Source organism: Apium graveolens, chromosome 1 (assembly GCF_009905375.1).
Source record: "Apium graveolens cultivar Ventura chromosome 1, ASM990537v1, whole genome shotgun sequence".
Classification (NCBI taxonomy): Eukaryota; Viridiplantae; Streptophyta; class Magnoliopsida; order Apiales; family Apiaceae; genus Apium; species Apium graveolens.
The window spans coordinates 70,635,888-70,649,678 of record NC_133647.1 but is presented as its reverse complement, the minus strand read 5'-3'; the positions used below and the strand labels follow the sequence as shown (position 1 = coordinate 70,649,678).

General features: G+C 34.8%; 1 non-coding gene across 1 annotated transcript; it reads right to left on the bottom strand.

Annotated features, from left to right (window-relative positions):
• Positions 1-8,058: 8,058 nt before the first annotated feature.
• LOC141680943 (small nucleolar RNA R71) lies at positions 8,059-8,165 on the bottom strand. Its single transcript, XR_012558453.1, has one exon. It is a non-coding gene; the product is annotated as a small nucleolar RNA R71 (small nucleolar RNA).
• Positions 8,166-13,791: the final 5,626 nt, after the last annotated feature.

The window sequence follows — 13,791 nt, the reverse complement described above, 5'->3', positions numbered from 1 at the left end:
AATACCCTTTAGTTTTGTATTTTTGCATTATTCGTAATTTTTGGAAAATTTTGATACAAACTTTATATTTTATCGCTTTTAAAATTATTCCCCACAATTAATATTTTTGGGCCTAATTATTTTAATTAGGGGATAAAAACACCCTTAACTGATTTTGGGGTATTTATTTTTTTTCAAAAATATAAATAACTGCACAGATTTATTTTATTCATTTATTTTATCAAAAATTTCAGAAAAAAATAGGAATATTCAAGAACATTGTTCTTGGGGGTATAATCTCGTTTTTGTACACAAATCAATTGATTGCAGGAGCTGTAGGTTGTGGTTTTTGACGTTCTTTATATAAATTGAAGCTCTAATCGAGCCGGTTCTTTTGAGAGCAGAATCATCGAATGAGGTTATATAATTTGCAAAAACGATGTTCATCGTTTTCTTAAAGATTGGGTTCTTCAATTTTATTGATTTTTGATTGTGTTGAATGTTAAAAATAGTTTCTACATGATTATTATAATCGAATTATGCATAAACTGTTATGGTTCGATTACAGGAGGTATATAGTCGAGTTTATTATTTTTTTGGGTTTTTGTTTGTGATTTTCCGATTTTGTCTTCAATCAGTTATTATTTTTGATGTCCTTAATAGATTATAGATGTTGTTACCTTCATTTTCGTATATAAAATGTTGACTTTAGTTCCGATTTGACGAAGTTAAGTAATTCGCCGGATTTTTCTTCAACTCGTCGGTTTTAATGGAGTTGTGGCCGGTTTTGGTGTTCGAACTGTTGGTTAGTGCAGTCGTTGCTTAATTCGTGATGTTGTGTATGTGTTTGAGGTGTTGGTGCCAGAATCGAGTCGAAGGGCGTTGTTTACGCCTTCGTCGGAGCTCGTCGGAGCTCGTCGGAGTTCGTCGGAGCTCGTCGGAGCTCGTCGGAACCGGAGTAACTCACTGGATTCTACACTTTTTCCGATGAGTTCTTCGTATTCTTGACGACCCGATAACTCGACTGACTGACCCGGTTGTCGACCCGCTTTTGATCTGTTTCCCCCAATTCAATATGCAGAAATCTGTTTGTGCAGATTTTCTTTTAAAAATAAATCAAAATTTGAAATTTTATTCCAAAAATGTATTTTAAATTCAAAAATGATTTATTTAATTATTTTTAAATAATTAACTGAATTGATTTAATTCTAGAAAATTATTTTCTTTTATTATTTTCAAAAATCCAAATTTGATTTGAATATTTATAATTTATTTTAGTTAATTATTTATGAATTTAATTGATTGATTAATTCATTTAATCAATTAATTTTATTGATAAATAGTTAAATAAAGTATAATTATTTATAATTAAGCCAAATAATTCCTAAAAATTATTTTGAGCTTTTAAAATTTATATTTTGGTATTTAAAAATCAATTAATATTATTATTAATTGATTTAATTCTATTTATTCTTATTTAATCCGTAATAAATAAACCGTTCGTCTGTTTAATACTAAACGAACGCGTACAGACTCTAAAAAATATTCCTCTTTCAATAAAAATAATTTCGAGACCCAAATCCTTTTGTTTCGAAAGGTCGCTTGTTTTACGAATCATTCTGAGTCGATTATTGATCGATAAATCATATTTTTGACCCGATTTCAGTTTTAAACGTACCGAATCGAACCTTTTCATGAACTGGTCATATGTGATATGAATTATGTGATATATGAATTATGTGCTATGTGAATTACGTGTGTGCATGAGTCAAGAGTCTTGTGTTGGAATGTTTTCTTTATGTGTAGGCTATCATATGGGTAGACGATAGGATTTTGACGCGCAGTTCATCGAGTAATTATCGTTTAGACGATTAAAATTGTACCTTTTAATTATAGATGTGGATCATTCGAGCTGATCAGGACAAGACGTTGGATAAAGAGTGAGATGAAATGGTATTGGATGTCTGGCTTCTAGCAATCGCAGGAGCAGCATATCAGTAAAGTGTTGAAAAGAAAGACGGTGATATTTTGAGATAGAATATTAGTATAGATGCGTCTTTACGAGTTTGACTAACTGTTAAATCTCAAAGGCAAGTATCCCTATCATCACTTATTGTTCAAGTGATATTTATTTTGAATCTTATCATGCAAGTATTGCTTTCCTATTCTCAGTTCAATATAGATAAATGTTTTACATATCGCTGAATTAAATGGTTCTGTTTATACAAGTATTCTTCTGCTATTCTATGTTCAGAATAGCTAAATGATTTTACTTATCAAATTACTAGATTTATATATGTTTTGGATTTTCAGAAAGATGATTTGGTTGTGAGTATTCCTGCCCTAGTGAATGGGGGAATAAAATTATTTATGATGTCGATTGATTCGGCTCCTTTTCAATAAAAATGTTTTAAGATTGGAATGGTTACTGGTTACTAGTTATAGCGTAGGTGATCGAGACATCGGTCCTGATGTAATATATTTCAAGGCAAATATATGCCTTTTCTGGCGCCTTATAGGTATCGTATGGCTGCGGGATACGTGTAGTACCTATAATTACGGTATGGCTACGGGATACCGGTGTTGTTTCGTGACTGATCATCAGGAACAACATGAAATATAATTGGTTCCAATCTAAACTGTTGTTTCTAAATTGTTTTGATAATCATAGAATAAATGATTTATCAACTGATTCTGTTTTGGATTAATGGTGAAATGCAGTTTTGATTCAGTTTCTGATTTATGCTGATACTTACTTTGTTGTTTAATATCAAAGGTGGTATTAGTATAGATGATTGATGTTGACTTCAGTATGGGATGTTGTGAGTATCAAAGTTCGTATTGATATCTAATTTGATATGACAACAAAATGAGTATTAATATCAAGAGTTCGGTTTTGAATAAAGTTTATGATTCAATCCATAATCATTGCTTCTTGTTATTGTTGTTTACGATATTTCCATAAACACTGTTTTATGAGTTTTATTCTCGTAAAGATTTAAAATATTGCTGAAGCATTTTGCTCGGAAATATCAAAAAGAGTTTTGAATACAGTGAGAAACAATTATCTGATTCTTTAATAAATTTTATGTTTCAGCAATTATGATTTTAAAATGATCTGCGTTATTACAGATATCGGTTTTATATCAAAACGACCATATATATATTACAATGATCTTGCTGAGCATTTCTTTCGCTCATACTTGCCTATTTTCAAATTTAACCTTCAGTGAGGATTAACTTGCGCTATTTAGCCGCGTAATTCGAGGAAGCAAAGAATAAGCTTTTGGAAGGTGGTTGGTCTAGGGTTTGTGGACTAGTGTAAGTTCTGTTGTGTAAAGTTGTTTATATTATACTATATTATAATTATGTTATTTTATAGTTGGGTCTAGTATAATTCCTTTAGAAGTTATACTAGCGGTTTAGTATTGAATTGAAATTTGTTGAAAAGAGTTCTAAAAGGAAATGAAAGTTATTTATGGAATTTGGAATTCTTGTTTCTAGAACTGTAACCTTAAAAGATCTTGGATTAATTGGGGTCATTTATGCTAAATATCTTCCGCTGGCATTTATTTATTGATTTAACAGGTTAATTTGGATTGAGGTTTTATAGTGACGACCAAATCCTCTAACCCCAGATATGGGGTCCTTACACTGGGGTCCCGAATCAAAAAATAAAATAAAAGACAGTTGTGAAGAGAAAATCGGGATTTTTACTACAAAATCAAATTCTACCCGAATTTTACACTTCCACATCCCAAATTTCCTTCTCCAAATTAAACCCATTATTCCCACGATTTCCATAATCAATTCTCACTTCTATTCCATATCTAATTCTCTTCTCACCTCCTATATATACACACACTTATACACAAACTTCTCCACCACTTCACAAATTCTAAACACAAATCTCTCTCAAACACATATCTTTTATTCTCTCTTATTCAATCCCAAAGGCACCCAAGAGACAAAGAACTCAAATAAGCAGCACCACCACCGATTCTTCGAGTGCAGGTGGTGTAAGGCCCAGATTTTCAACTCTCGAGGCTGAAGCGGAGTACACGAGGCTCCTCTCAAAGCCTATAGCAAAGGAGTGAGGTTTTCTACCATCAGGGAAAGATGGTAAGTTGTTGGAGATGATATTGGAGATGGGCTGGGTTCCTTTTTGCGAGGCTCCCGCTGCTATGCCCATGAGTGTTGTTCGAGAGTTCTATGGTAATGCAAAGGCAGAGAAGAATGGTTTCACTGTAGTTAGGGGGATTACTATGGAGTATAGTGCTGATGCGATAAGGAGGGTGATTGAGCAGCCCGTGAGGAACCCCGATCAGGATACTTGGAATGATAAGACTCCGAAGGACTTTGATCTGGATCTGATTGTTGCTACTTTATGTGTGCCTGAGACTCATTGGAAGTTCAAGAGGGGCACGACTGATTACTCCACATTTCCTGCTTTTTTATGAATAGGTTTGCACGTGCTTGGAATTCTTTTATCTGTGCTAACATCATGCCATCTTCTCATGTGCATGAGATTACTGTAGAGCGTGCTCATCTGTTGTGGGGTATTCTTCAGGGGGACTATATGGATCTTGGGATGGTTATTTATCAGGGTATTTTGAGGTTCTTGAGAGGAGGTACTATGGCTTCTATATCCTATGCGTCCGTTGTGACGAAGTTGTGGGTGGTAGTTGGTGTTCATTGGCCCGCACATAAGCAACTGCAGCTTTCCAGTGCTCCTATCAACAATTCTACGCTGTTGAAAATGACAGATTAGGGAGGAGGAAAGCCCGATCTTAAGGGGCTTGGATATTCTTATGACCATCTGCCAGGTGGAAGGCCAGCGGATCAGACATTTGCTAGTGAGACTTCACAGGCTCGTCGAGCAGCATGGAGAGCTCAGTTGGGAGAGGAGGCTGGTCCTTTGGGATCGCAACAGAAGCAGGAGCAGGAAGAGGCAGGAGCAGATGTTGGAGTTGGTTTGAGCACGATGCAGTATAGGCATCTAGCGAGGATGATGGATGCTATGCACGATATCCATAGTCGGTTTTCACGGGATCTCACCCAGGCACTTGGAACTACATTCAGAGCCACGGGTGTTGACATCCAGTGACTAGTATTTGGTGAGGACTCCGTGTATCCACCTCTAGACACGCCTGACAGTCCACCCGTTGAGGGTGATGATCCTGATTCGGGGTAAGTATGCCTGATTCCTAACTATTACCTTCACTGAGGACAGTGAATATTTTAAGTTTAGGGATAGTAGTTGAAGGAATATATTTTATGTGAGTCATATATAGTTTGCATGTTCATGACGGTTTAGTACATATAGTTGCATATTTTTTCATGTAGTAGTCTTTATTTATTTATTTTTTTATGTAGTTTTTTATGATAGTTTATTCATATAGTTTCATGCATTTGCATTATAACATGATCCCTTAGATGATTTTTCCGATTGACTTGTGATATTGATGCTAAGTGTAGTGATGTCGTATTTAGTGATGTTAAGTCTTATCGAATTGATTTGTATGCTAGAGACAATTGTATTTCACTAAGTCTTATAGGTTGTTTTAGTGCTAGATCATGATCATGGTTTATTTATTTGTCGAGGTTTAATCACTTGTTTATATTTAGAATCTTGGATATTCTCTTAATGATAAATTAACATGGATATTTAAAAATTGGAGAAAATTGGATTCATTGCTAGTTATTATGGCTAGGTGTCAAATGGCTAGTAGCCGGCTCATATTTATATGAGTAATCTAGGGTTGAGCGAGATGGAGCGAAACACACTCGTTCAGAAATTTGTGAAAAGAAAGAAAAAAGAGAAAAAAAAATATATTTAAGTGTTATGTATAATTGATCACGAGTGGGCTCTTTAGTACTCAAGTTATTAAGTTCTTAGGGGATTTTTTGCCTAGTGACCTAAGGATTTTATAGTTCAGGATCCGCTAACCTAAGGCTCGCTACATGGGTACTATTGTATAAGTCATTTGTGGACCTCACTCATTGCACAGTCAAATAAGCATATTTGTGATTGTTTTGGTGTGAATAAAAGCGTGAATCCATGTAAAACTCCGATATAAGAATTGAAGTGTTAAGAATTATTTTGAGTCTAGATTTTATTTTATTTATAAACATGCGATTGCTTTGATGAGTAGTGAGTCATGATTATTGATCTAGTTACGATAGTATATCTGTAAGCAGTTGCACACACGCGCGTCTCTGGTTTGTAGGTTGATTTGTGAGGCTTAATTGATCTTTATGCGAATAACTACATTTGTTGAGATGTTTCTTGTTGATTGGTTTAGTTATTCTATTGGGGATCGTTGCATTCATTTAGTTGCATTCATGCATTTTTATTTCTTGTTTTTTGAGTCTGTTAATGCTTGAGGACAAGCATCGATTCAAGTTTGGGGGTATGTTAAGCGGCATTTATGACACTTTATTATGCTCCTTAAAGCTTTGAATTGGTGTATTTGTACTCAAGTTGTTGGTTTTTTAATGTGTTTTCTAGTGTTTTTGCATTTTCAGGCATTTTCCAGGTAATCAGGTAAATTAGCATGGTTTTAGTGCTAATTGGGTGTTAGGATGGTGTTGGAATAAAAGCTCGTGGAAAACCAACTCAAATCAGCAAGGAAAAGAAGAAGTTAAAATTTTATCCAGGGAGTCAGCGCGCCCGCGCTGTGATAGCGCGCGGCCGCGCCCAAAGATCAGAAACTCAGCGCGGCCGCGCGCTTGACCAAGTCGGGATAGCAGAATTCTGTTTCTACTAGGAATTGAGAGTTTGAAGCCCTGGTCAATTCTACAGCATATATATAGATAAATAAAGACGTTTTACATAAGGAGAGACGTAAAAAGCTAAGGAAAAAGAGTAAAGAAGACCAGAGAGAATAATTCAACCAATGCGAAGAAGATCTAGTTTATTCTTGTGATTCTTTGTTTAAGTTATAACGTTGGATGCTAGTTTTCTTATTCTTGAACTTTACTTATGTTTCGTACTTGGTTTTATTCAGTATAAAGACTATATTTATTATACCATGCTTTCATCAGAACCGACGTTGATGATGAGGCCGATCATGGGCTAATCGTTATCGTGGGGTTCTAGTGGATTTATTTATGGATTTCTTTAGTTAATTTATTTCGATGCCTTAGTGTGTGATGATTGTATGATAACCTAGTATTGGTTGTGCTTATTCATCTTATGAGCATCACTAACTTATAAGATAGCGTGTTAATTCTTAATGAAGCGAAAGTGAATTTAAGGATTTAAAACTTGCCATGCTAGCATAGGTTTATGTGTTATTGTTATGCATGATGCGTAGGTAATTTTAACCATCTTACTTGCCTTATGTAATCATGATAGATAACTTGTGCATTAAACCGTTATGTTGTCAAATTCTATACACTTATAGGGTCTCAATATAATTGGTGTCTATTGAGCTTCTATTTCTTTTGTGGATATTTGGTAGTATCGTGCAATGAAAGTTGGCATTTATCAGTTTCGTGTTATCTGATTAGTGTCATCACCATTACATGCTAAGGTTAAGAACGAAAAGGCTATTAAATAAAGTATTTAATGAAATTAGAATCCCATGTTTGTCATATATCTTAGTTATAATTATTAGCTTAAGGTTAGTTAAAAACAATCTCAATTTGTTGATCGTCTTAGCATTGAATAATAACCATACCATTGTTGCATAAATACATTGATTGAAATTACAAACTTTATTCTCTGTGGGAACGAACTAGAAGATATTCTATATTACTTGCGAAAACATATACTTGCGTGAATTTTAGCGCGTGTTTAGCGACTAACAGATTCAGATGGTACATAATTCAGTCCAGTTTGGGGGTTCTCCAACAGAAGATCCCAATATGCACATTAGGGATTTCATCGATATCTGTGACACCTTCAAGTTCAATAATATTTTTGAAGATGCTGTGAAATTGAGATTTTTCCCATTCTCTGTGCGGGATAAAGCTAAGTGTTGGTTATATTCTCTACCAGCAAGTTCTATCACTACTTGGGAGGATCTTGCTCAAAATTTTCTCACTAAATTCTTCCCTATGGCGAAGACAGCTGCACTCAGGAATGCTCTTACTCAATTTGCACAACAATCGGGAGAATCTTAATGTGAAGCTTGTGAGCGCTACAAGGAGATGCTTAGGAAGTGTCCTCATCATGGAATGCCTGATTGGATGATCATCAATTGTTTTTATAATGGTTTGGGAGCATATTCAAGACCCATGCTTGATGCAACATCAGCTGGAGCCTTATGGGCTAAGAGCTATAATGAAGCTTATGAGCTAATTGAATCGATGGCTGCTAATGAATATCAGTATCTAACCCATAGATTACCACATGGCAAGGTAGCAGGAGTTCTTGAAGTGGATACAACTATGGCTATCACTGCTCAACTAAAGGCGTTGTCTATGAAGATCGATTCTTTGGCTAACTATGGTGTTAATCAGATAATCAGTGTTTGTGAGCTGTGTGCAGGTTCGCATGTGACGGAGCAATGCGCTATATCTAGTGAATCAGCTCAATTTGTGAGCAACTTTCAGAGATCTCCAAAACCAGTTCTAGACACTTATCATCCTAACAACCATAATCCAAATTTCAGCTGAAACAACAATTAGAATGCAATGCAACAGCCGTACCAGCAGTTTGGAGTCAATCAATTCAATCCTCCTGGTTTTCAAGAACAGTATGCACCAAGACAACAAATCCAACTTCAACTACAACCACATGGAAGTTCCGGTCAATCTACTAATGAAAAATCTGAACGGGAGGAGTTGAGACTTATGTGCAAAAGCCAAGCGGTTTCTATCAAGACTCTAGAGAATCAGATTGGGCAGATCGCCAATGCCTTATTGAATCGACCACTAGAAACGCCTCCTAGTGATACAAAAGCCAATCCAGGAAAGAGGGAAGTTAAAGAACAGGTGAACGCGATCACCTTGAAGTCTGGAAAGGTCGCAAGCCCTCAAATTCAGCAGGACGAAGATTATGTAACTCTTTTATAGAATGAAAGCACATATGAGCCTATACATAGCGTGCCTGCATCCTTGCCGATTCCAGCAAATGAGATGGTTGCTAAAAAGGTTGTGTAGAAGGGTGCCAAGGTGGAACCAAAAAAGAAAGCTGTTGAAAGCAATCCTTCTGAGGGAAATACAGGAGATAAACAGGTCTACCCACCACCGCCATATCCTAAAAGACTTCAAAAGCAGAAGTTTGATAAGCAATTTGCCAAGTTCTTGGAAGTATTCAAGAAACTTCACATCAACATACCTTTCGCTGAAGCTCTTGAATAGATGTCTAGCTATGCGAAGTTTATTAAAGGAATTCTCTCTCGGAAAGTGAAGCTCGATGACTTAGAGACCATTTCTCTTACGAATGAATGCAGCGCTGTGCTGCAACAGAAGTTGCCTCTGAAGCTTAAAGATCCTGGAAGCTTCACTATTCCTTGCACTATCGGAAACTTGTCATTCGACAAGTGGTTATGTGATTTGGGAGCTAGCATCAATCTGATGCCCTTGTCTATCTTCAAGAAGCTTGGTCTACCTGATCCGAAACCAACATACATGTCACTGCAACTAGCTGATCATTCCATCGCTTATTCGCGAGGTATAGTGGAGGATGTCTTGGTCAAGGTGGACAAACTCATCTTCTCTGCTCATTTCGTCATTCTGGACTTTAAGGAAGATAAGAAGATTCCCATTATCTTGGGATGACCATTCTTGGCTACAGGCCGAACTATGATCGATGTGTAAAAAGGAGAGCTTACGATGAGGGTTCAAGATCAGAAGGTCACTTTTAATGTGTTCAAGGCAATAAAGTTACCCACGGCTAAAGATGAGTGCTTTAAAGTAGAGCGGGTCGACTCTATCGTGAATTCAGAGCTTGAGCAATTGCCAAATTCAGATACCTTAAAGAGATCCTTAATAGGGGAATCAGTTATTGAAGATGAAGAAGGAACAGAGCAACTGCAGGTTTTGAATGCACCTCCGTGGAAGAGGAAGTTCGATATGCCATTCGATTCTTTTGGGTTAGCAAACCTGAAAATTTCTCAGGAGCGTCTCGAGCCGTCTATTGAAGAAGCTCCCACATTTGGGCTCAAACCACTGCCAGGTCATTTGAGTTATACATTTTTAGGTGCACCCCCTGAAAATGGGTTGGAATATATCTATGATAATCTATGAAAGAGATGTGTCCTAAGTCCAATCATGTATGATGATTTAGGAATAACTTTTATGTAATCTGTTTTGATTTCATTGATATTAATAAAATACTTGTTTTGGTTTTATTGCGGGCTTTATCTATTTAAGTGTTTAAATAAGATATACCATAGTTTAGAGTAAAACTTTTTATGGATTATGATGAGATCATAATAATGTGACCTAAAAGATGATAACTCTAAACTTAAATATTTCCTGGTCGTAGGATTACTAACTGGTAATTAGTAATCCGCAAAGATCGGTACATACTATGCTTGCTTCATTATGAAGGATGTCTGTTCTCATAGACATTTGTGTGGTGACACTATAGCTAGTATGTAGGTGCTTCTTATAGAATAAGTTCACTGAACATGACTCACACAGCTGAACAACTGATGGAGTTCACTCACGTGTCAGCAGTTGTTCACATAGTAATAGTTGTACAAGTATCCTTAGACTTGAGGTCATCATAGTCATCTTGTGTACACTGAACTATGCTTTGGTTTAGTTCTTAGTCTCCAGGGACAATTATAAGGGCTCTACTGGGTATAGAAATTTGTACACGAAGATAGTGTATGATCAATAAAGGATCTACCCCTTCCAGTGAAGGAAGAGAATGTTCAATGCTGATCCACTTATGCTAGTTCAGGAATATCTGGCCAGAGTGAATGGAATTAGAAAGGAGTTTCTAATTTATATTAAATAGAACTAAGTATAGTGAGTGGGAAACCAAATGATTAAATAAGATAGGCTTGACACAAGTTCCATGCCTTGTATTAAATCGTGACATTGCAGGGTAGAAGGAATTGATTGTACGGTAACTACTCACTGAATAGGTTCTTGGTATTCTAAGCAGTGAATTCGTATTATCCGGATAGTCGCGATATGCTGAGAAGTATCCCTCACGATGTAGAATAAATATGATTAATTTATTAATTAATCATATTTAATGAATTAGAGAATTTATATAAATAATGATAAAATAGTTTTATTATTATATATTTCTACTACCGGCTTAATATTGAACCTACAGGGTCACACCATAAAAGAGAATGATTTAATGGTGGAGGAATTAATTAATAATGGCTGGTAATTATTTATTTGTGAAATAAATAATTAATTAGCAGATTTAATAATTGATTAAATGAGATTTAATTAATTCTTAATATTATTAATTAAGAATTTAATTTTGGAAATTAAATCAAGTGAGAGAATTATTTTTCTAAAGTGTTTAGAAAATGGATTAATGATTAAAAGGTGTTTTAATTATTAGTTAATTGGTTAATAAGAATAATCAATTAAAGGGTTAATAATAATATTTTATGGAAAATTTTCAGCTGAAAATTTTGTCTATAAATATACTATTATAAACCATATTTGCCTCAACCCAAATAATTAACCCTAATTCTAATGCAGAATAAGAAGGAGGCAACTAATTCTCTCAACCTCTTCCTCCTCCATCACATTGTACTCTTGGTGGATACCGGTGGAGTGCTTCACACTTGAGGAACAGCTGCTAGGGATTTCCGTTCATCGTTCTTGGATCGCTATTAAAGACCTCCATCTTTCCATTAACGTAAAGCTTCTTAAGGTTGAAATAGATATGTCCTAAGTCTAATCATGTATGATGATTTAGGAATAACTTTTATGTAATCTATTTTGATTTCATTGATATTAATAAAAGACTTGTTTTGTTTTTATTGCGGGCTCTATCTATTTAAATATTTAAATAGGATATACCACAGTATAGAGTAAAGCTTTTTATGGATTGTGATGAGATCATAATGAGACCTAAAAGATGATAACTCTAAACTTAAATAGTTCCTGGTCGTAGGATTACTAACTGGTAATTAGTAATCCACAAAGATCGGTACATACTATGCTTGCTTCATTATGAAGGATGTCTGTTCTCATAGACATTTGTGTGGTGACACTATAGCTAGTATGTAGGTGCTTATTATAGAATAAGTTTAATGAACATGACTCACACAGCTGAACAACTGATGGAGTTCACTCACGTGTCAGCAGTTGTTCACATAGTGATAGTTGTACAAATATCCTTAGACTTGAGGTCATCATAGTCATCTTGTGTATACTGAACTATGCTTTGGTTTAGTTCTTAGTCTCCAGAGACAATTATAAGGGCTCTACCGGGTATAGGAATTTGTACACGAAGATAGTGTATGATCAATAAAGGATCTACCCCTTCCAGTAAAGGAAGAGAATGTTCAATGCTGATCCACTTATGTTAGTTCAGGAATCTCTGGCCAGAGTGAATGAAATTAGAAAGGAGTTTCTAATTTACATTAAATAGAACTAAGCATAGTGAATGGGAAAGCAAGTGATTAAATAAGATAGGCTTGACACAAGTTCCATGCCTTGTATTTAATCGTGACATTGCAGGGTAGAAGGAATCAATTGAACGGTAACTACTCACTGAATAGGTTCTTGGAATTCTAAGCAGTGAATACGTATTATCCGGATAGTCGCGATATGCTGAGAAGTATCCCTCACGATGTAGAATAAATATGATTAATTAATTAATCATATTTAATTAATTAAAAAATTTATATAAATAATGATAAAATAGTTTTATTATTATTTATTTCTACTACCGGCTTAATATTGAACCTACAGGGTCACACCATAAAAGAGAATGATTTAATGGTAGAGGAATTAATTAATAATGGCTGATAATTATTTATTTATGAAATAAATAATTAATTGGAAAATTTAATAATTGATTAAATGAGATTTAATTGATTATAAATTAATTAAGAAAAGGTTCTTAATATTATTAATTAAGAATTTAATTTTTGAAAATTAAATCAAGAGAGAGAATTATTTCTAAAGTGTTTAGAAAAAGGATTAATAATTAAAATGTGTTTTAATTATTAATGAGAATAATAAAGGGTTAATAATAATAATATATTATGGGAAAATTTTCAGCTGAAAATTTTGCCTATAAATATACTATTATAGACCCTATTTTTGCCTCAACCAAAAAGATTTACAAAACCCTAATTCTCACCATCTCCTCCTCCTTCATTACAATGTTTTCTTGGTGGATACCGGTGGAGTGCTTCACACCTGAGGAGCAGCTGCTAAGGATCTCCGTTCATCCTTTTTGGATCGCCATTAAAGACCTCCATCTTTCCATTAACGTAAAGCTTCTTAAGATAAACATACTGAACTACGAATTAAATATTATTTTTCGCATGGATCCTGCGGAGGGTTTCGTTTTTTTAAGATTTAAATTTACGTTTTCGCTGCGTTTATGTGCTAAAAACCCTTCAATGACATCAGAGCTACTTGCGAATTTTTTTTAATTCGTTTATGTGTTTAACTGTTTTCGATATATGAGCGTGTACGTGATTCGCCATAATTTGATGTTGATATAATATTCTTATATATGTATGGTTTTGAATATGTGATATTCATGTGAGTTGTATAATCATAAGATGATTATGTAATCTATATATATACTGATATATACATGATTTATGTTTGTTCTAATTATGAGAATCATATTAGATACGGATTCTGAATTGGCTGCTTAAGATTTGCTGAAATCTGGGTCTGGTGTCCGATTTTAGG